Here is a 27,959-nt window from a genome sequence, read left to right on the forward strand (position 1 = left end):
CACTCCCATTTCCTTAGCAATCGAAAGAGATCTCCTGTGGCTACCCCTCACCAATTACTTATCTTTAATTACTTCCCCGTCCTCCTCCTCCTCCAAATCTCACTCAGATGAAGTGCGAAAACCACCTTGAATTCCTTCCATTGCCTTTTTTATCACTTCTTTAATTGCTTACTATGTATCTTTTGACAATGCTATGTTTTATCTCCTTAGCTTTTGATATGGTTATGCTTACAATGCTATTTTCTTTTTGTAAATTTTTGACTGATTTCTTCTATGTTTTTTCTATACTTTATATAGTTTTTTATCAATTAAGTCTACATAATATAACTTATATGGCTGTATCACTTTACCTGTTTTCTTCATTGTTGTTCCTGTTTTGTTTTCAATAAACTCAAACTTAAGAAAAAGCAAAAAATCTTGAATTAAAGAGTTTGCTTAGTTGAAAAAATACTCCTCTTTAACATCTATGTTTCTCCGGGCACAATATATTGTTGATAAAAATATTCGATCAAATTGAAAAGATCCTAAAAGCTAGTGGAAACGTACATGTTCTTATTAAGGGGGGTTTTAATGCCAAATTCTCAAATGCTTTGTGTTACATCCTGCCTATGTACTAATGTAACTCATATATTAACCAGCTCCTAGCTGCTCAGCCAGTGGGAGTATTCTGTGTGGAATGTTGGTGTGAAAGAGATGCACGGAATGGTTGGATGCCTGTGTGGTGAGGTGTGAAAGTTGAAGATGGGCTGAGCAGCAGGCAGGCTTCTCCTGGTGGGGCTGTTGTATTTACATACCATCCTGTTGTTCATAGATAACATCCTGCTGTACTTAGACACAATCCTGATGTACATGATTACCATCCTGCAACTAAGACCAATAAACAAACTACAAAGATACACCTCAGCTACATCTGGTAAATCACAGCATAATGTTGGCGATGATCTGGAGACAAACCTATGCGTACTATTGAATTTACAGAATATGTCAATGGAATGGTCATATAAAAACTACGGAAACCTACAGAAACTAAAAAACAAGTCTCAAGAATGAAGCACCAGGCCTGCCAGCCCCACCAGTGTCCCTATTAGTGATCCGCCCTGGCCTAGACATGCTTCAGTGGTCCACAATTTTTTAATTGATAACTGGTGCGGGCCTAAGCACTACCACTTTTTAACTCTGGAACATTAAAAATCCATATGGAAATATGCGACATGTTGCTGTCGACAGGAACAGGTGGCATTTTAAAAGAAAACTTTAATCATGTGAGGATTTTAAATGAAGGCTAATTTTTCCGTCTACATTGCGTGCATGACATCTACTGGATTGCGGACAATACCTTTTGAGAAATGGGTCTCAGTACCTGCAGCCGGAGTGGGCTGTTACAGTTGAAGAATTTTGGATTTCAAAGCCCCCTCCCTGGTAAGTGTGAGCTTGAACTTCTGTGGCTGCAAGAGTCTTTTCAGCGTGTGTGCGTTTCTTCGGCAGCTGCTAACAGTTAGTGACACACACAGCCGCCAAGAACCTTCTGGCATATTGTAAAATAAGTTCTGCCATCTTGATTCTATGTGGTGAAGCACAGTGAGACTAAATATACTCACATCTACGTCCTTTGGGTGCGTGTTCAGAATGAAACGTGGGCACACATTCTAGGCGTTGGCTCAAGTTTCTCATACAGACGCATGGTTTAGGTGTTGGCAGATTACTTACATTCTCTTGATAAAGTTGCAACAAGTTAAGCCTACAACAGTCTAAAAGTGTGCTGTATTGACACCCTATGCATTTGGCATGACTCTACATTAATTGCATATTCAAGTCCGTGGAGTAGGTACCTGTGCCAGATGGTGCTACATAATAACCTCATCTACATAACATTTTCTTTAAAGTTCACTGATTGACAGTACAGTACAGTCACGGTGTAAAAAGTAAAAATTGCACCTTGGCTTTGGGACTTTTCGCTAACTATGGATACTCACACCACAGATTGGCATGCATCCTGTTTTTGTATTGGAAATAAGGAGACTGTGGTTGTCAACTTCTTGCGAGATATTACTCACAAGACATCTTGCTGTGGCTTAATTGTTATGGTCCATGTTTAGCAATGAAAAAAAGAATTTGCTGATTTTGGGAACATTTTGAGTCTTGTTTCACTTCAAGCTTAACCCCTTTGCTGCGGGGGTAATTCCCCTGCTGTGCTGGGGGGGCGCACAGCACTCCCATGCTCATGACGAGCTCAGCTCGTCATGTGCTACAGTGCTCCTGTGCTCATGACGAGCTCAGCTTGTCACAGGTGCATTGGTTCTTGTGGAACGCTCAGCACTGCAGGGGAATTCTCCCCGCACCTGAGCGTTCCACGGCCCATGACGAGCTGAGCTTGTCATGAGCACCGGAGCACCGTGCCTCATGACGAGCTCAGCTCGTCATGAGCATGGAAAAGGTTAATGCTTTGCTCTGTAGTGCCACATTAAGGCTTGTAATGCATGTTATGGCATTTCCTGAAGGTAGAATCTGGTTCAATTTATGACATTACTGCGTCGTTCCTGTGCACGTTTGCATCTCTCCTGGTGTGCAAGCTTTTTATGTGGGGGCACTTTCTCCATGAATTTGATGTGTTGTTTATTTCACTGTGTAGGTGTCTTTACCTAATGTTTACTTCTTTTACGTTGGTGCCGCCACTAATTGGTATGTTAGGTGGTATCGCTATATTTTTACATTACATCTTTGGTTACATTTCTACATTGAATGGTACATCCCTTACACTAAGGATTGTGTTATGAGTTTATTTTGCGCTTTTACTTTGGATAGCCCAGGTACCATTACATAAGGGAGGTCCTTGTATTTTAGTGGGTGGTGGTCACCCATTTCTTGTTAGCTCTTACACTCCCTTGCAATAGGGATGGGCATGGGTTTTAGTCCCATTTTTACACGTTACTCTTCCTTACACGAGGGATTAGAATGGGTGCTAGTCCCATTTCCATGTAGCACATCACATTACCTTTACCTGGGGGTTGTCACTGTGGGCATCATTCCCATTTACACATTATACATTAAATACCTTTACACAGGGTATGGAGATATGGGTTATAGTCCCATTGGCATCATTTCCAGACCCTTACGTGAGGGGTATTTTTATGGAAGTCGTCCCATTAATATGTTTTGCATAAAAACTCTTACACAAGAGATGTATTTATCTGGCCACAGTCTCATTTCTACTAGTTATTGACCCTTTCATCAGGGGTCGCTAGAAGGGTGTCCATCCTATTTACAAGTGTACATTTCTATTCCTTATGTGAGGAATGCTGTCTACACTTTTTGTTATCTTCTAGTAGGGATCAAATTCTTGGGGTGCATGTCACCCATTTGCTACACATTACAAATTGTTTTAAAATCAATTTTATAATGAGGGGGAGGGTTGATATTGCTTGTCTATTTATTCATTCATCCTCTCTGGTTTCTTAATTTTTCAGAACCTCTTGAGATGTATTTTACTTTGCATCCCTGAGTTTTGAACCATTTTCCACTTGTATACATTTTTGTGTAAAGTTGTTCACTTTTAGTATTGTTTTATTAATTTCCATTTAAAAGTGGAAGGATATGTTATATACTGCCTTTGTACTAAAGTCACTCATATCTTAACCAGCTCCTAGCTGCTCAGTGTGAGTGTTCGGAGTGGAAGGTTGGATCCATGATTTCCATCCTGCAACAAAGCCCAAATAAAGAAACTACAAAGATACACATCGGATATGTCTGGTACCTCACTACACTTTGCTGAAAGATTACTGAAAAATAGCCCTTGAAGAAGCCTGGTCCCATCAAGGCAGATACAAATGGAAAGATGATGTTGGAACTATCAAATGGAATAAACAGGATCATCTTAAATGAAGAACGGAAGTTCATATCCTGGCAACCTCACAAGAAAAGGGCCTAATGGTCCCTTCATATAAACCAGCAGTCATGACTTATTCCATAGGTTTCATCATCTTAGAACACAATTTACAAACAGCAGCAACCATGCAATTCCTTCTCCTGGAATTGGAACTAAATCTACGAGATATATCCTTATGTTCCATCTCAAATAGAAATGGATACATTCAAATCCAACAAAATCAGGGTGGAATCATAGGGAATACTAAGACCATGAGTAAAATCAATACAACAGTGGATTCTAAACTTTCTAATCAAGTCATTAAAGGAAGCAATCCAGTTCTGCACTTTCAATGTACCCTTACTATTGTAGTTCACACTCTACAGAGGAAGTCAGTCTCCCCAAAGAACACCACTATAAGGAAAAGGGATATTTCTAAGGGACCCTACTTGAGAGAACTAAATAAACTAATTAAACTCCACTATATAGAATTATTCTCTTCCAGGAAGAAAGAAATCCCTATTTTAAAGAAAAAACGGAAGAGAGTTCATATGAAACAAAAGAGAGACATAATGGACACAAACTGGGTAGACCTACAAGAGGCTGCTATGAAAAAAAACAGCAAGGCTTTTTGGGGCTTACTTGAAAAAGTTAGCGGAAGCAAAAAAAATAAAAGTGACACCAGTTTCAGGTCTCGTAATGAATCTGTTCTACAAAGCATTGCTCCATCTGAAAAACAAATTGATCAATTTATAAGGAAGGCAAGAGCGACTGCAGCAATGGGTCCTGACATGATCTCCATAACAGTCTTAAAGAGCAATATGGAAAGATGGAGCAAATTCCTGACCCCTCTCTTCACTTATTTCTATAAAACTTGCCATATTCCAAGCTCCTGGGCAGGAAGCAACGTTGGTCCACTCCTAATAAAAGGCTCAAACCTGTTTCCAAATAATTATTGTCAAATTGTACTCCTGGATGCAACAGGGACGATCTTTGCAGCCACTTTATTGGACCATCTAAAAGACTGGGTTTTGTCCAAGAGCGCCATTCCCATGGTCCAAGCAGGTTTTCGCCCAGACCACTCAGTAACTGATAAAATCGCAATTTTGCAAACCATAATTGGCAAATATGTGATTAGTAAATCACAGGTGGTATATAACACATTTGTTGACTTTTCGACAACATTCAATAGAGTAGATATGCACACCTCAAGGAAAAAGCTAGCGAATGGTGGAATTCTGGCAGCTCTTTTAAGATTAGTGGTAGCCCTCCACTCATTCACATGGTGTAAAGTACAGATGGGTGGGGAAAAGGGATTAACCCAGGAGATACCCACTTTGAACAGCCTTAAACAGGGATGTTTAAAACCCCATTACTGTTTTCTTTATTTCTTAGTGACCTACCAGACAGTTTCTTAGAAGTAAAAAACTACACCCCAAAAATAGTATCCAAAAGCAATCATATTCTAATGTACGCCTTCAACATTGTTATTTTCGACCTGAATCCTATCGGTGTTCAGCATAATATGAATGCTCTCTTTAGACATACAAAAACTAACTTTAAAAAACTAAACATTTCCTAATACAGAAGTTGTTCCATTTAGGGGAAGGAGAAATCCCACTCATTTTGTCTGAAGTTGCATAGACATATACCTATCTGGGTAGAGTCTAATCTCAGACTTTAGAATTTAATTTTTATTTCCAGCACTTGGAACTTAAGATCATAGCCCACCTTAGAGTAATAAAGAGATGTTATTCATCCTTAGGTAACTGACACTTTTACATTTTTATCCCCTCCTTGAAACTTTTCATGTTATATTCCCCCCTATTTTAATCTGTGCATAAGAAAATATTCCTACAAAAACCATGGGTTTTTCTAAACCTTTAGGAAGGGAACCTTCTACTTAAGATTTCCACCATGAGCAAAGCCACGCCTATGTCAATGCTACGCCTTGAACTATCAGGTGTTAGCTCATATACTAGAGCCCTATCAAACATAATTAGATGGGAATACAACTTGGTACATGCTTCCGATGGCTCCCTAAGACCTCTTCTATATCAGGAAACTTTTAGTGTTAGTCCAAGTCAGGTGATTTTTTAAAGAAATTCTTGAGATAGCTCTGGTCACAATCAATATTGATGTTTTGTCAGAAAAAATCAACTCCATTATTATGTTTTAAACTCAAGAAGGAACACTACTCTCAGCTATCTCATTACAGTCTTTATGCAGCCAAAATAGAGTATAAAATCAGTCAAAAATAGCTCAGATTTTCACTAAACCATAGAGTCAGACGATGCATACTTATGCTTTGATTAGAGAATCTCCCATTAAATGCCTTTACTAAACACTGGGGGAAACAAGTGTTATTGGGAATCCTCCCATTCATATTAAGTCTTTAAGGGAAATTCTTTCTGTAGCTACTGTGTCTGATGGACATTTTTTAAGGCAGATTTTGTTATCTTTCTCTGTGGGAATAAGATAAGTAAGTTTGGGTTGTCTGGTTGTGTAAATCTGGGTGTGTCCACTGTAGCAGCGTAAGCTCTTTTTGTTCTTCAGTTTCTGGGCTTGCTACACTAACTTAGTCACTTCACTCAGATTCTACACTTCACCCACAGAAGCATTGGTTCTCAGATGGACCTTTCTTTGTCATTATGAGGGGGGAGAAATCAGGGTGTCAAACCGTAGGTCACCCAAAGAGTACTAATAATTGGGAGCCAACTCATAAATTAGAGATCATGTTCAGGTACACTATTCTCAGAACCATGCCATAGGAATTGAGTATTGCAATTGGCCCAGCTTTCTAAAAAGTTTCAATCTGACAGGATTTATACAAACCAGAAGCTCTGCTCTAGCTACACAGAACAGGAGTAAAAGAACGTGATGTTCTGAGAATAATCTATGACTCTTCCTACCATGCATTAAAAATCAGATAGTTGTAAGCACAGTTTCTGCAGAGTGAAAATTAAGGCACAATAAAAGAATCAGACAAATTTAGATAATGTGGTTATTCTGTTAAAGATCAAAAATCAATGCATATAAGTAACATTTAGGTAGTTCAGTCATGCGTCTTCCAGCACGTAGTATAAAACTACAAATTTAATCAAAGCAAAACTCTTGCTAATATAGGAATCCATACAGAGGATTATTAAGTTTAGAATTGTCTACCACCAACAAAGACAGGCAGATGGTTCAAAAGAGTTCGCTTAGCATGACAAAGGGATCACGTTAGAGTCCACTAAGGAAAAATTAATGGGCATGGTGAATCAGGTTCTAGTTTTACCATATAGTGCTCCAGGCCTATTCTGTTCACATCTGCAGCGTAAAAGTCTCAAATGTCCCTGGCAGCCCATACTACTGGGTCATGCTAAATTGTCTACAATGCCTTGAGCATCTACAGGGGCAGTAGACCTCGTACCCTTCAGTAACCTTAGATGTATCTCTCCTGTGAAGGCCACTAAACTCAGGTCACTGTCTTTCTGATATACAAGTCCCTGAGCCCCTGTCCGCCACATGCACATCTTACTGCACATTGAGATCAGGAAGTAATAACTGCATGCATCTGTCATCTAGAAGACGAAGATGGGCTAAGAGTAGAAGTAGGGACCAACCGTAATTTCTCTTTTTTTTTATTGAGAAATTATGGAACGATTGAGTAAGAAAAGAAAAAAAGTCATGCACATTTACAAACTTCATAATTCCTTCTAAAATAGAGACATCATTATACATATTAAATATTTTAAAAGCAAATTAATCAATAGTATATACATAGTCAATGCTCAGATTTTAGTAAAGCATATGTACAGAATAGTGGAGGTTAGACCATAAGCGTAAATCATGGAATATTATAAAGGTTAGCGTTTTGAATCCCTCCATTTTCTGAGTGGTGCCCAGATCTTCCTGCCCTTCTCCTGAGATTTTATGCCCTTGAGTTCATACAGGCATTCCTCTATATTATGCACCCCGAATAATTTGGCAAGCCACATCTGAATGGTGGGGGCAGTGGTATCCTTCCATCCTGCAGAGATAAGGATCCGCAATACCGCTACTGCAATAAAAACCAAAGGTTCAGTGTCTCTCCCCAGCTTCAACTTATTATCAGTTCCTAATAACAACAAAGAAGGGGATAGATTGATTTTCTGATCTAGCAGCCCCTCCAAAAAAACAGATATTTCCCAGCGGATCGGGACAAGTTTAGCACAATGAAAAAAAATCTGTACTAGGTCCCCCGTACCAGTATTGCACCTGGGGCATCTGTCGTCTTCCCTGACCCCCCCAGTCGAACAACTTCGCCGGGATGTAATAGAGATTAAACAGTGTCTTGTAATGTTGAGCCCTCAGGTTTGAAGACCGAAATACTTTCTTGTTCATTAGTAGGGCAAGATCAAGGTGTGCGTCGGGGTCCCTCAGTTTTTGCGGCAATGTACTTTCGGTTTTCGCCAAATCGTCTTAGAGACCCGATTGCAGAAAATTATACGGTGTTCTTATCTTCTTGCCCCCTTTTATCAAATAATCAATCATAGGATTAAATGTGGGAGAGAGATCCTTAGTCTTACAGCCAGCAGTGTTCGAACGATTTGACGGTATAAAAACAAGTGATTTTGGGGAATGCCAAATTTCTGCTGTATTGTTTTGAACCCAAGGATATCAACCCCTACCATAATGTCCCCGAGGCTCCTCACCCCCTGCTCCTTCCAGACCTGACAGGCTCTACTCTGACCTAAGTGGGGAAAAAGACTAGAGTTCTAAAGACTGATGTTGCCCGTTATCTTCGGGATATTTAAAAATTTCCTGACGGCTTTCCAGATCCCCCAGACTCCTTCCATGATCTTATATTGGGCCCTCTTATAGTATCTGCGGTCAACTTCAGTCATCAGAACACCCAGGGCCTTTCTCCCCAATAAAAGCTCAAAGATGGTTGGAGAAATCTGATTGTCATACTGCTCTTCCCCTGGAGTTGGTTGAGATAGAAACAGTATATTAATTTGTGTCAGGAGGCATACCCAATGATGAAGCCTAAGATTCGGCATAGACAGACCTCCTCTTGCCCATGGTAGTGACATATGGTTTACCGAATGTCTGATCTTACCATACTGCCATATATACCTTATGAACACTGATTCTAGTTTTCTCATGACATCTTCTCCTATCATCAATGGGATGGCCCGAAACAGATATAGCACTTTGGGAACTTAGTCATTTTTAAGACATTTACCCTTCCAATCAGATAGAGGTGAAGCGCATCAATTCTTTCAATTCAGCTTCAATGGAGGCAGCCAGGGGTAGATAATTATCTGCAATGATCTTATCAACATTAGCATCTACTCTTACCCCCAGATATATGGTTGCATCCACAAACCTTTCGTCTACCTTTGTAATGTTCTTAGTACAAATTATTTGGGTTTTCCCCTCATTTAGCCAATACCCTGACCGTCTCCCAAAGTCTTTGGTTAATTAGGCCAAAATCGGCATAGCCTGATGGAGATCTGTGGTTGTTATGGCCAGATCGTCGGCGTAGGCTAAAAGTTTAGTGGTGAAGCCGTTGAGCACAACTGGACTGATTAATGGACAGGATAGGATCTTCTGTATTAGAGGGTCTATGTAAAGAGAAAAGAGTATCGGGGAGCAGGGACAGCCGTGGCGCGTCCCCCTCTTAATTAGTATTTTATCGGAGTACTCGCCCATAACTTGGACCCAGGCTACTGGGTCCCTATACATGGCTTTGATAGCCCTCATGGTTTTATTTCCAAAGCCTCTACCTGCCAAAATACCCCAGAGGAAGTCCCAAACCACGCGGTCAAAGGCTTTCTCTGCGTCTAAAAGGATCTTGGCCATCTCCCCCCCGAGGCAGCATGGGTGTCGAACAGTGCGATAGCCCGTCTTGTATCATCTGTTGTGCCTCTACCTGGTACGAACCCATGCTGCCACGGGGAAACGAGACGTCCTATGATCCTACCCAATCTCCTAGCCCACACCTTAGAGTATAATTTTGTGTCAGCGTTAATAAGCGAGATTGGGCGATACGATCCTGGGATCTCAATTAGTTATCCTTTCTTGTGAAATATAATGATATTTGTTTCTTTCCAGGAATCTGGGATTGAGCCTGAACAAAGTATACCGTTAAACAGATCAAGCAGAATGGGGGCGATCTCGGTTTCGTGGCATTTATAGACCTCCAAGGGGATTCCATCGGGGCCTGCTGCCTTACCAGCAGCTCCTGTAGGGCTGTTAAAATCTCACTTATCGTTATATCTCTTTCCAATTCCTCTATATCCTGATCATCTAACCTCGGGCCTACATCCCCGCAGTCTAGATTCCGATCATAAATACCGCCCTCCTCATCATACAGTTTTTGATAAAAGTTCTTAAAGACTCTTAATATCTCCTTCGGCTCAGTGTATTCGGTTCCCTCTTCCTGTATGCTGGATATTAAACTCTTAGTCCTATCTTGCCAATGCCCTTCCTGCCTGCTCTCCTGTTTCATAACGCTTTGCCCTTGAAGAATGATATTGACTAGTTTCCTTCTGCGTTACGATCCTTTATAACTCTGCCTTGATACTAGTAAGTTTACTTTGACTCTCCTGGCCATCCACACCTTGCCCTATGTCCTTGATGTGCTGCTCTTCGGCCGCTGCTAAATCACCCACATGTCTCTCAATCTCACTTCTATCCTCCCTCCTTAACCTTTCTGAGCAACTTATTGTTTCCCCCCTCAGGGAGGCCTTAAATGCTTCCCATACTCGTTATGTGAGGTACTATACCGATTTGCGTCATACTATTCCTTAGACCACTTTCTGATCTGTTCCACAAATCTGCTATCTGCTAGTAGTCTCCTTTCAAATGTCCAGCAAATGTGCCTCCTCTCTACCTTGGCTACCTACCAAACCAAAATCAAAGGGTTATGGTCTGAAATTGATTTAGGAAGTTTCTTGATGCAAACCTTATTCAACTCAGGGGAGGAGATCAAAAAATAATCTAGTTTAGTGTGTTTTTGAAAAGGGTTAGAGAAGTAAGTGAACCCCGGGTTTTGTGGCTCCTTATCCCCTCAGACATCTTTCAACCCATGTGACCTCATGAGAGCATCCAAAGCCCTGAATACTCTGGGTTTCCGTCCAGTATATGGTCCCTGTTTATTCCAATCAACTGAAATGTTTAAATCCCCACATACTATCATGGGGGTGGGCCAGGTGGCTAGCTCTCCCTCAAAGAAGTCGAATATCTCAGGATCATCCTGATTTGATCCATACACTATACATATTGTATAGCCCAAGTCAAGCTCGGCTATCACCCATCTCCCAGAACTATCAGCTTTAATTCTTTTGGTACCTCCTAAAGAGGGCCTAGCTAAAATATCAACTCCCCTAACTGAGGATGTTTGGGAGGAGCATGCCAGCAGCTCATAGCCTCTAATTGACATCAGATTCCTTTTCATCCAGGGGAGATGCATCTCCTGGAGACACAGTACATCGATATTATTACATTTAACAAAGTATGCCAGCTGTTGGCGCTTCCTCCAATCGTTCAGACCACCCACATTGACAGTACAAATCTTAATGTTTGATATATTCATGAGTTGTTAATTCCTGGGTAAACAATCCCCTGATCTTAACTAAACATTTCCCGGCAAAAGAACAGCAAAAATACTCATAGCGACATAAATACTCAAAGCACCAAGTTTTCTCAATTTTCAATTTTCTCCCCATGCCCACCACCCCCTTCCCTCCTTCAACCCCCGGCCCCCCTCCCCTCCCCTGCACCCTCTCTTGTGAGGCGCTCAGTGCTATTCTGAGCACATGATGGTCACATACGGAGCAGTGAAGACTTGTGAAATAAAGAAAATGCAAAAAAAGAACCCTTTTAACTCAATTACCCCTACGACCTTCTAGCTATTACCTTCTAGCTATTTCCGAGGCCATTTAAACCACCAAACGCTTGAAAAATCAATTGCTAAATCCAAAACTTGAAAAGATAATAGGGAAACCTAAGGACTAGGCAGACATGCATTAAGACTAATTAAGCCCCTTGAGAGTTAAGGTACTCTTTTGCATAGATTTTGGAAGAAAAGTACAAGGTCCTCCCTTCATTTCTTATTTTTAGTTGGACCGGATTGATCAGGTAGGCCTGGAGCTTTTTTGGCCTGAAAGGGCCTGATCAATTGTCTTAGTCTCCAGCGTCTTTCAACCGTCGCATGACAGAAATCCAGGCGGACAAAGAAAGCCATCCCTTTGATTGACCTTTTCGCATCAGGTCTCGCTTTTTCTGCTATCGCCTGCCTGAGAACAAAATTGCCCAGAAAAATTAAGATTGCCCTGGGTTTATCCCCTTCCTTTGCGTTCTTGTGCATCCTGAAAGGGGTGCGATGTGCTCTCAGGATTTCCGCAGGCCAGTTCCATTTGGAGAGTTCGGGAAACGCTTGCTCGAAGAGTTTGATGATATAGGCTCTCACGTCTTGCCCTTCTGCACCCTCCGGTATTCCCAAAATCCTTAGGTTATTTCGTCTGAGCCGATTCTCTATATCTTCTAGTTTCCACTGGATGACCTCTACTTGGGATCTTTGAGCCTCGACCTTGCTTGTTGCTGCTGCGGCTTCCATTTCTGTTGAAACAATTCTTTCCTCAAGATTTGACACCCGGTCCCCTAGATTAGTACAGGCTTTTGATAGCTTTCTAACTGCACCCTGCATTTTCCTCATAGCGACCTGGGATTTACGGTTGTCTTGACGAGTTTCCTCCCTGTGTGAGATGATCTCTTGATGTATTATCTCCAGAAGTGACATCTGGGCGGATTCGCCACATGGGCTGCCCTGCAAAGGCATTGCTGATGAGTGATCCCAACTGAGCTCGCTATGGGTAGGCTCTTTCTCTTTAAATCCTAGTGGGGGTTTGACTGCTGTCAGGGGGGCTCTTGCTCGGGGTCGCTTTCGGAATCCAGGTTGCTATCCTCCAGGTTGGAACTATTGCCTTCCTCTTCATCTTCAGACCATTCACCACCTTCTGAAACTGAATAGAAACATTCACTCAGAACTTTCTCCTTGTCTTTGCCTTTGCCAGTTTCACGGGGACCTTCATTGTTATTGACCAGGGCCGTGGCCGTGCCCAGATCGCCTGCAGCAATCACAACTTGATCCGACATGGCTATTATGCCTGATTCAGTAGTCTTTAGAGCTTCTTGTTTGCTACCAAAAAGCTCTGACTGTGCATACTGCTTTTGACCGCTCTCAGCTTGTCCACTGTTTAGAGGAGCTTTCACATTTGCAATTACAGTTACTTCGTCTGGAGCATCCGTGGAACTTAGGGTAACTACCCGCGCTAGGGGGGCGGCTGCTGGAGTAACCGCTTCAATGTTCTGGAAGGGAGAGTTTTCTCGACTCTGAGACGGCTATTAATGCCTTCTCCGGCCCCTCCTGCCCCTCTGCCACTTGGATAAGGCCGCCCTCCACCCTGCTAGCAGCCCCTTTGGCCCCCTTCTCCTTACCACCTTTGCTAAAAATGTCCGCTATAGGGGCAGTGGCAGTGGCGGTAGCCAGTCTGGTCCTGCCAGCTACTTACTGCTTTTTTGCTGGGGGCGAAATAATTTTTGGACGATTATCCAGTTTCTCTGTCGCCGTTTCAGCCCCTGTTTTCTTTTTCATTACGGGCACCTTTGCACCTGTATTCGTTTTTGGTGCCATTGCTCCTCTTTGCCTCACCCTTCTGTTATGCCACCTAGTTTGAGAGCAGCGGTCTCTGCCGTCTTCTGCGATCTTGGATTCCGCTCGGAACTCCGCTTGGTTCCGCAATCCAGCTTTGTTGCTCCGCCCCTCAGCTCTCGCATGGCTTCGGCAGCCCGACGTGAGAGCGGCCACAGCCAGCGTCAGCGTTCGTGGCAATCGCCCAGCAGACCTGCGGCAGGTAAGGGGAGAAATCATCGCCTCTTTTCGATGCCGGCTGATTTCATTCTTTGCCAGTTACATTTCCCGAAGTTGAGGTTATGGTAGTAGAGACGGAAGGCACTAACATTGGGGTTGTGTCCTGTGCTTCACTGCTCCGCTGTGAACGGCCACAATTACGCAGCCGCCATCTTGCCTCGTATCGACCAACCGTAATTTCTCACCTTATGTTCTGCTAGCTTTGAAAATTATGACAGTGACATGGCTGACCTTTTGATAAACCTCTGTACCTTTTGTAACTTCTGCTTTCTTAATTTTCCAAGAAGTGATGAAAATTGGCTCCAGCTTTTTGTAATATTCTGCGGTGAAGCACCTGCTAATGTTTTAATTCTGCATTCACCAGTTCCTCATTTTAACTGTATAAAAGGACTATCCACTGACCAACTTGCTGATCACCTCATACAGTGTATTTCACGATGACGTGCTCCCTGTTAGCTGTTGGATTTATTGATTGATTTAGCATTACATAATACTTCCACATCGTATTTTGATATCCAATTTCTCTCTCTCTCTTTGAAGTGCCGTGATTATAAACGTGCTCGATTGCATGTTTTTATTCTTGTCTAATGATGTGTCTTTGACACTTGTTTCTTGCTTGTTTGAATAAATGCTACTCCTGACTCGATTCCTGCTCTTCAGAAGTGTATCATGTTATTTCAGATAATACATTCAGTTTTCATTCCTGTGGGCAAAAACAAAACTCCCTCTAACAATGGGCTAGGGGAGTGTAACAATAATCAGGAAAGTTCAGGATTGGTATCTCACCAGAGAGCTCCAAATAATCCACTAGGTTAGTTCATCAGCAAAGGGAAAACGGCAAGGGGCATGTAATGATAGTCTGGCAGGGTAGCTGGAGATAATAGAAGAAAAGGGGCAAAGGCGCAAGATGGCTTCCTACTCCTAAAAAAGTCACTTTATATGCTCCAAATATTCAATTTGTGACATCAGCTGTCACCATATGATGGTTTGACTGTCCAGTGACCTTTCTTACATGCAACAGGTACACAAAATATATTTCAACATATTTTCCCATGTTGTTCATGAGAAACTAACTGTCCATTCCGTCCTCACAAGTTAGTTGACAAAGAGCTTATTTAGTTTGTTGCTCTTCATGTATTAAGTCGAGAGGTCAAGTTTCCACCTATTCGCACAGTGTCTTGTTGCTTAAAGACTGTTGCATAGGCAAAACAGATAAAGCAATATTTGAGGAAACATAATGAAAATCAGGCTGTGAAATAATGCAGGCTCAGGAAAAATGCAATTTGTTGCATTTTAAAGTTAGCATTTCTTATTTAGTAAAATAAATCATGAACATTAAATTCTTTTAAGAAAACTAGGGGGCCCATTAGGATGACGGATGGACTTTGTCCGCCCGCCATCCCATCGTAGAAAGTGACCGCGCGCCTTGCGGGGGTCCCGTGCCTGCAATTATGATGCGCCTGCCACAGTGGCGGGCGCATCCAGCATTCCGGACACTGTTGTAGGTGGTGCACTTAGCAGCGCCCGCCACAATGCCAGGAAGGCATGCTGTGCACTTCCATGCACAACATGGCAGGCACCGCACGGTGCCTGCCATGTTGTGCATGGAACCCATGTGCATCACCCACCCTCCACCCGGATGCCATGCAGTGCGTGCAACGAAATTCGTTTTATTTATTTAAATGTTAACTTACCTGTAAAACTCCGTAATCCATACATTACTACCCCCCACCCTGCCCCTCAACCTCCCCATGTCACCGCCCTGCAGGTACTCCCACTGCCGGCCGTGGCTGTTGGGGTTAGTGTTGGAATTTCATACTTATTTCGAATAAAATACTGTACATTTAATTTATTTAATTGAAGTTAAAATAATTTAGGATTTGTTTAAAAACTTATCTTGCTAAAATCGCAATTAATGAATATTGAGCATTGGGGCTGGCAGTAGATTTATGTTAATGTTATTTTTCATTCAAATTATAAATCAATTAAAATAAAACCACTTTGGTGAATGAAATAAGTGTGGGATTTTGGCTAGGTTTAGGAAAATCTTTTAATTTAATTTAATTTATTTAAATACTAAGGATTATGGTTAGCTCATCGGTAGAATTAATTTCGTTTCATAGTAAGGAAGTACATTTTGTGTTAATTTATTCTAATTTTATTTAAATGATTTTCGGTGAACTGCCCTTTTCACAAAAATATCAGTTAACAAAAAATTAAAAAATATGAATGAGAGGAAAGGAAAAACAAAGGGGGACAGTACAGAAAGAAACGAATAATGAGGAAGATAAAGCACAGTAAAGTTAGAACGTTTATTTTGAGATTCTATAGGGTTCTTTCCCATAAAGGGACAGGAAGAAAAGAAAAAGAAACTAAGAACATGGCAAGCAACATGAAACTGAAAATGTTAATTTCAGGATTTCTTCAAAGTATTGCATTTTAAAGATATGTTTATGTAGCTATTTTATGGGTCTATATGCTACTCTTGAGTTCCTGTTCAGATTTAGACCAGATACTTATCCATGAGTCTCCATGCTGCCTCACATGCATTGTTGAGTAGGTAAAATAGGATCTTATCAGTTTCTAACTGGTCTTTTGCTGTGATTTATTAGATCTTAATCCCTCTGAACTAGTTCTAATGAGATTTAAACAACAGAATATGGGATAAAACGTGTGTCTGGACAGAAGAACATTTGTCAGAGGTTGCAATGCTCTATTTGTGATTTATACTTTGAAGTGTATAGGTATTAGTGGGAGAGTGCTACCTCTTGCCTCGTTAAATGGTCTCCTCTTTCTTGATATGGTTATGGTTTTCAAGCATTGTTAAAGATGTTGATGGAGGCCAGAGAGGCTGACTGATTTGAAATTCTACTATTCCTTGTTCTTGTCTTCCTGCTGTAGAATTCAAAGATTTTGGATGTGTTTTGTTACTTCCTTGTTTGGTCAATAGCTTGGGTTGTCGGGTGCCACGATAAGCACAAGTTGGTATGTTTTCTTCTCCCAGGTCAGGGCATGGTTGAATTGATTTTACAAGGCAAACATTATTTACATGCTTTGTGTACAAGGTTGGTCTTGTTTCGTTTTAGTCTTTATAGGCTATATTTGATGGCAACGTTTGATATCTGTTTTGAATAGAATTGAAGCTGGTGTCACATTCCAGAAACATTTTGGGAAATCCTGCCAGGAACTTAAGAAGGGATTTCTGAATTTCCTTTCTGGGACACCACGTTTTACAGTATGTAATTTCACTTTCGATTTTGGCTTGAACAACATGTTCAATGTATTGAGAGAAACTATGACAATGATGACAGGCAAATATTAGAATGTCATTTGATAAAGCCTCCTATATTTGGATTTATATTTTTACATGAGTGGACCTTTTATTCGTTGTTGGTTATATACAGTCCTAGGTAGGAAAGAGAATTTATTTCTTCAAATCATATATCTTCAATGACAAATGTTATCTTCATCCTTTGACTTTCCTTCTAAGACCATTGTCTTTGTTTTAGTTTATCAACAGTCCATTTACCATGCAACATTTTTCCATTGCAGGTAGTTGGGGCTGCAGCACTCTCTGTTTGTCAACAATCAGGAAGAAGATATCTGCATACTAAAAGGCAAATATTTCAAAGTGTTCTTTTAATGGGCCTTCATTGTAGCAGAGGGAAAAGAGTAATGGGATAAGGGGTGAGGAGACAGTCCTGTTTAATTCTACACTCAAAGGTGAACATTCAGCTCAATCAGCCATTTTGATTCAACTTTACTTGTACAAATTGTACTGGAATAGATCATTATAAGAGTGAAAGTAGGAATGGATCCCAACTCTGAGAACTCATTCAACTGCTTTTGAATTAGCACAAAGTCAAAAGCTGAAAAATCTGACATATAGTGGCAACTTCTTCTATGTACTGTAATTGTGGATGATGACAAACATGGTCAGCTGTTTAGAGAGTCTCCCTGAAGCCTCTTTGAATTTGATGTTGCCTAATTTTCATTTCTGTACATTACAATATGACCTTGAGCAGTACAATTGTCTATATTTTGCAGCCAATGTCAGTGAGACCAACGAGTCTGATTTTGGTGAATGTTTTATCCAATTTTTTAAAGCAGGATAATGATCCTCTTCTGATAGGACATACAGCAGGTTCCTGTTGATTCTCTTGACAGATTATTGTTAGAATTGTTGCTCACCAGTCTGAAGATAGTTAAAAAACTTTGGGGGATATTCTCAAGAATGTGTGATAATTACCGCCAATTGAGCTTTACGCAGCTCTTCATATCACAGTCTATCGCGGGAAAATAACGCTGTGTTAACTAAGTAGTCACAACACGGTGGTACCATGCGATTGGAGCACAATAACGCTTCAAATGTCAGCAATAAAGTCAACTTGATGCTGCAAAAATGTGAAACACAAAGCAAAAAAAGTTGCGATGAGGCCAATCGCGATACATAAAGCAGCAAAAATCAGCGACGGACCTGCAAATCCCACCCATCATGTGGGAAAATGCACTATAAAAGCAACCAAAAGGACACAGCAATAACAATTCGAAGTGTGTAGCACCATGGATGCACCAGGACGGAGTGCAGAGGCCAAAACGTACCCCACAAGCCCCACAGACCACCAGCAAGGAACCTCGGGCTTTAGGAAGGGCAAGGAGTAGAGGAAGAGGAAGACGGGGTGCAGTCCACAGCAAAACCAGATCTGCGCCACAGGAGTGACAGAACACTACCATCAACTGACCCACAATTAGACTAACATGAATGCAGTCGGAGTGTCGAGGAGGTCAATGGAGGAGGCCAAGAGGCGCTGGCATGATGTGAAAATCTAAACCTAGCACAAACCAGCTGCCAACAGGAAGGCAGCAACGGCGACAGTAGCTGGGAGTCCAGCACCACAGGAGGAGCTGGAGGAAACGGAGGCCACAGTCATTAGTGTGGAGACGGTGCAAGGAGTTGGGAGTATGGACACAGCTCGAGAGGACATGACAAAACATCAAAAGGGTGAGTAACGACCAAGGACTGGGGAGCCGGGTAGAGATGGGCACAATGGCACACAACGATGTGTAGCACACTGCACACCCGCAACGACCCTGGATCATGTCCCTGATTCCCATGGCACACTACAGCACACACACATAGCAATAACAGCACACCCCACAACAATATAGTACAAAGTGCAACACCGACACTGCAGAAAAGAGGACGCAACTAGGTCCACTCATGCGCAGAAACAGGCCAATCACATCTAACATAGAAGGAAACACTCTGATTGAAATGTCCGCATATGACCTCACATCCGTCATGTAGTCAAAATGTCCACTGTCCCATATCAAATATACAGCACCTCCCAAACAGTCACAATGTACACTGTCATACAGTCAGTATGTAAACTAGAACAATGCGCAAACATACATTTCAACACAATGTCAACATGCATCTCCCCTTTACATTGCAGAGGGACAAACAACACCTCCAGCAGAAAAGAGCATACAACCCATCAGTGATGCTGGAGAGGACCTCCACACCTACGACACCGACACCGTACAACAGCTCATGGACATCTCAGGCAACCCACCTCAAGGAGGAGGGCAGCCCAGCTCCATAGAAGAGACCCGAGCCTCTGCACAGACCACACAGCAGGAAGCACCCGCCACCACGATGTCTCCCAACACTTCACCGAGCCACACATCACATTCCAATGCCAGGTGTCAGAATGCCAAAAAGGAGGTGGCCGAACAGGTGAGGGTGAGGTCTGACCTCATAGAAGCGGGATTGATCACAAACGTGGGTTTCCAATTCCCTTCAGGGACCACCTGCACCCTACAAAGGAGACCCACACTGTGACAGAGACACATGCATTTGCACATTTCCAGTACTGTACCATGCACAGAGGCACGCAATTAGTATTCACACACCCATGCTGACCTGCGTACGACAGGCCAGTCCACTCCTCTTACGAATTTTAGTGGGTGACTACATAGCTACATGCCCATGGTGCAACCCGCTGCCTGCGGTGACATGTTTGCGTCAGCTGTACACAGCCCAATGTAATGTTGTAGGCCCCGTGGCCTTCATGTATACATCATGGTCACATGGACACATGCAGATAGTTTGTGGAACTGGCTACGAGCACGTGTGCCAGGCACCTTTAATGGCAGGGCCACATTTACAGTGACGCCTGTGTTGGATGCATGTGTGGTGAGTGCAAGCCAGCCCTCATGGAGTGGTTGGTGCTGGCAACAACTTGAACAGTGAACACCATTAAAACGGAAATTGAAAACACCGGTATAACAGAGATAACTGTGGAGCATCATGGAGGTAGCCGGAGCAAGTACAGAGGTCATGCAATATGCACACAGAAGTGTCCGTGAGTTACAGTGCACTGCGATTGGGGAACCAGAGCTGAGCGCGCTCATGTGAAGAAAATGTCTAGGATTGTGTCCCCTGCATCATCGTCCCAGGTCTCCCACATTGCCTGAGGTGATATTGCTGCGTAACCTCTCCACAGCACAAAACTCAATCAGTAACGGTCCATGGGTTGTGATGTACTGAGTTTGCGGCACCTGAAGTGCTGAGCAGGGTATAAGGCAGATGAAGGCATCCACAACAGGTGTGGCAACTCTCTTAGTCTGCCACTACAACTGTTTCGACTCTGGCAGTTGGTTTGGAGGTGGTCCTGGCAGTGGTGGCATGTGCCTCCTGCGGTGATGCAATGTCTGGGACGGTCAGGACTCGATTTGATGTGTGAAGCCCTGGTGGGCCGCAGTTGAGGCCGGAGGCAGCAGACAGCGCCTGGCCACATACACAAAGCGTTGATGACCCCAAGGCCATTGTCTCGGAGGCCATTCAAAATTCTATTGGACAGGGTCTATAATTTGAGCTGCACGGAGTTATTGGCCCCGGATGCACTCCGTCCGGCACAGGCATACTACCAAGGGATGGTGACTTGCAGTGCACTGAGGTAGGGCCACTCAGACTGAGCGGGTCCTCATCGATGTCCGAGGTGAATATGGCGGAGGGTTATGAGGGACAGTAAAAGATGTCCTGCAGGGCATGATGCAGAGGGCAGAAGCCATCCGGAAGCTTCAAATTGAGGAGTTGAATGCTACAGACTCGTTTTCACCACCAATTCGGTATCAGCTATACAACCATCTGTCCATAGACTCAGACACCACCAGAGTTCAACCAGAGTGTCCATGAATGTCGGGGAACAGACTTAGTGGCACCGGGGCTGAGAGGGGATGCAGTCTGTGATGATGCCGGTACAATGATATGAACTTGGCCGGGGCAATAGCACTTGATCTGCCCCCGGGAGGGGAGAAAGCCCACTAGGGACTAGGTTTTTTTATACTGTTGGGGTGGGGGCTGCCTGAAATGGGCTTGAAAATGCCCCCACCCCAGTGAAATTCAAATCTTTCTTCCCCACAGGAGAAGATGGGGCAGTAGCCCCCAATCTGCCCCCGGGGGGGCAGAAAGACTTCTAGAAACAAGGGATTTTTTTTGTTTATTGATGTAGCGGTGGAAGCTACCCAAGATGGGCAGGTTAATGCCACCACCCCCAGAAAACAATGTAACAGTCTTTCTGCTCTTCCCAGGGGCAGATGGGGACAATAGCACTTGATCTGCACCTGAGGGGTAGAAAAGCCACTGGGGGCTAGGGATTTTTTATACTATAGGGGTGAGGGTTGCCCATAATGGGCATGATAATGCCCCCACCCCAAAAATAATTACCAGAGTTTGTCTGCCCATCCCCAGAGGCATATTGGGGCAATAGCCCCTTATCTGCCCCCCTAAGGGGAGGGCATAAAGCCCACTAGGCCTCAGGAAATATATATTTTTAAAATTCAGGGGTGAGGTCAGTCCACAATAGGCATGCCAATGCCCACACCTTCCCCAAAAAATGCCACAGTCTTTCTGCCCCCCGGGCGGTGGATGGGAGCAGTGGCCCACTAGGCGCCTGCAATTATGCTGGCTTTTTTATGCATGGAGGTGGGGTCTACCCAGAATAGGCATACAAATGCTCCATCCCCAAACATTAGCCAGAGTCTTTCTGCCCACATTTGGGGCATATCCAGGCAACTCCCCACCCCCCGATTCCCCCCCTAGGTTGGCAGAAACCCCATTAGGCACAGAATTGTTTTTAGCAATGTGCCTACCTGTTGATTTTGGGCCCTAGCACAGCCAGCCCATAGGAAAACCTACCAAACCTGTGCATTTTTTAAAACTAGACAAAAAGGGGAATTCTGGATGTGGTGACTTATGTGCCTCTCACCAGGTTCTGTTACCCAGAATCCCCTGCAAACCTAAATATATGGAGAAAAAAACAAATTTTCCTCACATTTCTTTGTTGGAAAGTTCTGGAATCTGTGTGGATCCACAAAATTCCACACGCCCCGCATTCTCCAAAGTCTTCCATGAATAATGGTACCTCACTTGTGTGGGTGGGTCAAGTATTCAGGAAACATCAAAGTTAACTATCACAAAACAACCAGGTCTTGCAAAGGGGGTCCCAAGAGATTTTGGCCCCGCGTTTGGCGGCCATCTAGGGAAACCTACCAAACCCACACATTTCTGAAAACTAAACACCAAGACACCCAGGGGAGTCCAGAAAGATAAGTCTTGTGTGGTTTGCCCAACATTTCCCTACCCAGAATCCCCTGTAAAACTCAAATTTAGCAGAAGAAAATCACTTTTTCTCAAATTTCTGTGTGGGAAAGTTCTGGAATCTACGTGGATCCACAAATTTCCTACCATCCAGCATTTCCCCTGGTCTCCCGATAAAAATGGTACCTCACTCGTGTGGGTGGGTGAAGTACCCATGACAGGCAAGGGTCCAAAAAGTATTGAGGAGACATCAAAAAGACCTATCACAAAACAACTTGGTTTTGCAAGGGGGGGTCACCTGGGTTTTGGCCTCGGGCTTGGCGGCCATCTTGGGAAACTACCAAACACATTTATGAAAACTAGACACCCGGGGGAGTCTCGTGAGGTATGGGTTGCAAGGATCCCTCATTGTTTTTATACCCAGAATGCTCTACAAACCTCAAATTTAGCTGAAAAAAATCACTTTTTCTCAAATTACTCTGTGGGAATGTACATGGATCCACAAATTTCCTACACCCAACATTCCCCCAGGTCTCCCAATTAAAATGATACCTTATTCGCGTGGGTGGGTCAAGTACCCGCGACAGGTAAGGGCCCAAAACGTATTGAGGAGACATCAAAATTACCTATTACAAAACAACCTGGTTGTGTAAGGGGGCTCATCTGGTTTCCTGGCACCAGGCTCAGCAGCCATCGTGGAAGGCTACTAAACCCACACTTTTCTGAAAACCAGACTCCTGGGGGAGTCCAGTGAGGTATAGCTTGCATGGATCTCCCAATGTTTTCCTACCCAGAATGCCCTGCAAACCTAAAATTTAGCTGAAAAAAATATTTTTCCACAATTTTTTTTGTGGAAGTACCAAACAGGCACAAATGTCCTATCCCACAGCGTTCCCCTCAGTCTCCCGAGTAAAATGATACCTCACTTGTGTGGGTGGAGCAAGAGGCCGGTGACTGGGAAGAACCCAAAATATAGGGATTAAGGGTATAGCACCGAGAATTCTAAGCGCTACATTTCTAAAAAAAAACGTTTTTAGCTAATTCTGCATTGGACACCCACACAAGTGAGGTATCATTTTACTCGGGACACTAAGGAGAACACTGTGGCGTAGGACATTTGTGCTGGCACGGTAATTCCACAAAAAGTATATGAAAATTGTTTTTTTGTTTAGCTAAATATGAGGTTTGCAGGGGATTCTGGGTAGGGAAACATTGGGGAATCTACACAAGCCATACCTCATTGGACTCCCCGGGGTGTCTAGTTTTCAGAAATATTTGGGTTTGGTGGGTTTTCCTAGATGGTGGCGAACCCGGGGACAAAACCTCAGGTGCCCCCCCAAAACCGGGTAGTTTTGTGTTAGGTAATTATTAAGTCTCCAGAGTACGAATTGGGCCATTTCCTGTTGCAGCCACTATGCCTACCCACACAAGTGAGGTACCATTTTTATCGGGAGACCTGATGAGAGCGCTGGGTGGTAGGAAATTTGTGTCAGACCGGTGATCCTACAACTTTGCCATACAGAAATGCGAGAAAACATTGATTTTTCCCCAAAATTGAGGTTTGCAGGTGATTCTGGATAGGGAAATGTTGGGGGACCCACGCAAGCCATACATTGCTGGACTCCGCCGGGTGTCTAGTTTTCAGAAATGTGTGGGTTACATTGGTTTCCCAGGATGGCCTCCAAGCCCGGGGCCAAAAACTCATGGGACCTCCTTGCAAAATCAGGTTGTTTTGTGATAGGTAATTTTGATGTCGCCTCCATAGGTTTTGGGCCCTTGCCTGTCACGGGTATTTGATCCACCCACGTGAGTGAGGTGCCATTTTTCTCTGAAGACTTTGGGGAATGTGGGGTGGGTGGAATTTTGTGGACCCACACAGATTCCAGAACTTTTCACTACAGAAATGTGAGGAAAATGTGGGGTTTTTTGGTACAAAGTTTGAGGTTTGCAAAGGATTCTGGGTAATAGAACCTGGTGAGAGCCAGTCAAGCACCCCATCCTTGATTCCCCTTGGTGTCTAGTTTTCAAAATTATATAGGTTTGCTAGGTATTCCTAGGTGCCAGCAGAGCTAGGCACTTTGCAAAAAAAGGGTAAGAATTGTAGAGCAACCTTTATTACCTATTGACCTTCGATGCATTTCTGCCTTCCAAACAAAAGACAATGTGTAAAAAATAAGTCATTTTTAAAAATGACCTATAATTCTCAAGTTAGTATGGGCACTCACAATTTCGGGAATGTGCAAATATCTATTGATTCTAAACTTTATATTTTGTTCCAATTACAGAAATACATAGGTGACTTTTATACATATTTTTCCATGTATATATTTTCCAAAGTTAGGGGTCAATTAGAATGGTGGACGGATCCTGTCTGGGGCAGGGACCACCTGCCACAAGGGCGGAGGTACAGTGCCCCGAATTAAGATGCACCTGCCACAGTGGCAGGTGCATCCCGCATTTTTAACATTGCGGCCGACAGTGCGGAAAGCATCGTCCGCCGTAATGTCAAAAATGCATGTTGTGCGTTTCACAGCACAACATGACAGGCACCGCATGGTGCCTTCCATGTTGTACTGTGAAACGCAGGGGGGTACCATCGGTACCCCCCAAGTGCACCCCCAGCCCCGCTTCACCCTGGGGGCCCGCAATGGACCCCCAAAGCAAAGCCCGTATGCCTTTCCGTGGTGGCATTGCCGCCACGGAAAGGCATCTGCATCCGGCCATCCTAATATGGCTGTCGGTGTCTGATAGAGACTGCCACCATGTTAGACAATTTCCACCGCGGTCGCAAGGCGACCGCGACAGAAAAGCGGCGGACAGTCTTCCCTTACGCCACAGTCCCCCCTGCCATTGTAATATGGCGGGGGAAAATAGGTGGCGGACGGACAAGGATGGCGGAGGGATCGCCACCACCTGCATGGCGGTGGCGATCCATCCGCCATCCTAATTGACTCCTATATTGCTATATTCCTGGTACATAATAAAAAACCATTGTAAGACGCTGCTCAGTTATTGGCTCTGGATTCGTCGGGTTCTAGGTGAACCTCCAATTCCTATATATCCCGACAACCAGATAGGTCCCGCAGAAGTAACATTATATTGCTTTCAAACAGCTGTCATAATTAGAAGCTGTTACAGGTGAAAACGTTTACACAAATGGCTGTCTTTTTCAAATAATTTTCAATTATTCTTATATTAGTTTCTATACAGAAACCTTAAAGGTTCTACACAAATGACCCCTTGCTGAATTCAGAATTTTTTCTACTTTTCTAAAATGTATAGCTCTCCAGGATCCATTATTGCTGTCGTGCCCATTTCTACCATTAACTGGATGGAGGTTGAAAGCATAAAAAAGTAGCAAAAATAGGGTATGTCCCAGAAAAATGCCAAAAATGTGTAAGATATTTTTTTTCAGACAAAAGTCGGCTTGTACCTGAAAGCTGGGAAGATGGTGATTTCAGCACCACAACCCCTTTGTTGATAACATTTTCATGGGAAAAAAGACGCTTTCATCTGTATCCTTTTTTTCCAATTTTTCTAAAGACAATCACAATGGAGCTGTATTTTGGCTCATTTCTGGGTCCCCTCCAGTGGAATCCACAAACTCTGGGTACCTTTAGAATCCACGTGTTGTTGGAAGAAAAGAATGCAAATTTAGCATGGATACCTTATGTGGTCAAAAATTTACAAGGACCTAAGAGCGAACTACCCCAAATAGCCCAAAAAATGCTTAGCACGGCGGGGGAAAAGGCCTAGCAGCGAAGGGTTTAAAACAGGAAGACAATATATATTAAAAGTCTATTCTAAAAGAACAAGGAAGATTGCATATAGTCACTAAGCTTCATGGGTTATCGCCTCTCACAAGATGTCCTCAAAGTTCTCATGCCTTAAGTCATTTGTTCATGATTGGCCTGAACACTATCACTTCTCACACTGCCACCCCTACATTCACCTCCATCCCACTAGGGAGACAAAATCTCTTTATTCCACCACTTGTTATCCTCTATTATGACCACTCAATCCTTCACCATAATAGCTTTCTTTGGGTGAGAGAATTTGGACTGGCCAATGGTCATGATGCCAGTCAGTCAAACTCTGACCACATTACCTGGTTTAAGAAGTGAAGTATGTGCTATTTCTGTTTTTGCACAACAAGCATGGTTCTTTCGTGATATTTCATGCTTCAAATTCACTCATGACAAACTCCTCTCTACCTTAGAACCCATCCATGGACAAGTCCAATTTGGTAGCAGGCTCACGACCTTTGGGAAGGGCAAAAGGAGACACCCCTGTGACCGCATTGTGAGTGGGGCGAATTGCCACTGGTAGATCCACAATGTAGTTGTCCCAATCCAACCCGGTAACAATAGACAATAGAATGTTGTCTTTGATAACTTTATTACACCTTTCTACAAGACCATTTATTTGAGGGTGGTAAAACTTTTTTTTAAAAATTTAACACACCACTGGGATAGGAACTCATCAAAAGTCACCAGACATAGATTGGACACTATTGTCTGATATTATCTCCTCAGGAGCCCCTTCTCTCATGAATACAGATTACTGGAATGTAATGACTTCTTAGGTATTAGAGGACCTATTTGAATTCTACTTCTGGCATCAGCAAAAAACAATCCGTAAGTACAATTCCATATTTGCAACTTTCTAACAGTGATAGGCCCTATGATGTCCATCCCCAATTTGGTTCAAGCTTTATCACGAACAGGCACAGCTGCCACATAACTGGTACGGCATCTTGGGATTTGTGCCATATGGTATATGCTAAACACAAATGCCCCACCTCCTTCTCCAAATATGGCCACCAAAACCTATCACTGATCCTTTTTCTAATAGCTCTCATTCCCACATGGCCCTCGTGCATGAGCTGCAATGCCTTGCCATGAACCCCACTGGGTACTGAAGGAAGTGACCCAATTCAGGTCGCTCGGGTCACAAATGATCACCTCTCAGCCTTCCACACCAAATGAACAGTTGGTCAGACCGTAAAGAATACAAACCAATATCTGTTTATTCAGGTACACTCAGAGTTGAGCCTAGTCTGCCCAGTCTCTAGGAGTGCTGCAGAGGGACTAAAATCAACAAGCATGCAGATACAGTTAGTAGATTTTGTAACTGGGCTAAAGCGCCCATAATAGAATTTTCCAGGCAGGTGTTGCAAAGCAATGGAAACGAGAAGGAAAACAATCTCAGGGCTCATATCTCATACAAAGTAAAGTCCAGCGTTACTCCAGTCGGGCCCGTCTCCACACAAGCGGGAGAAGGCCTCTATCTAGTGAGAAAGGTATGCGCCAATAAGAACACTCTATTCATTAGTGAAGCAAAACCCAACCTTGGAGAAATAAAATTTAGTGGAGGCCGTTTCTCAGAAATAGCAAAAGATAAATTTCAATCATGATCCAAAATGGCACCTAAATAGAAAATAGTGCTGCGAATGCTAACTTACATAGGGTAATGCGCAAGTAGAAACAATTTCATTTTAACAGACCCTCCTTTTAGCATGAGCGAAAACATTTTTGAGCAACAACAAGGAAAACAGAAAATCAGAAAAACAGGAAACTACAAATACT

This window comes from Lissotriton vulgaris, chromosome 1_1, assembly GCF_964263255.1.
Source record: "Lissotriton vulgaris chromosome 1_1, aLisVul1.2, whole genome shotgun sequence".
NCBI lineage: Eukaryota > Metazoa > Chordata > Amphibia > Caudata > Salamandridae > Lissotriton > Lissotriton vulgaris.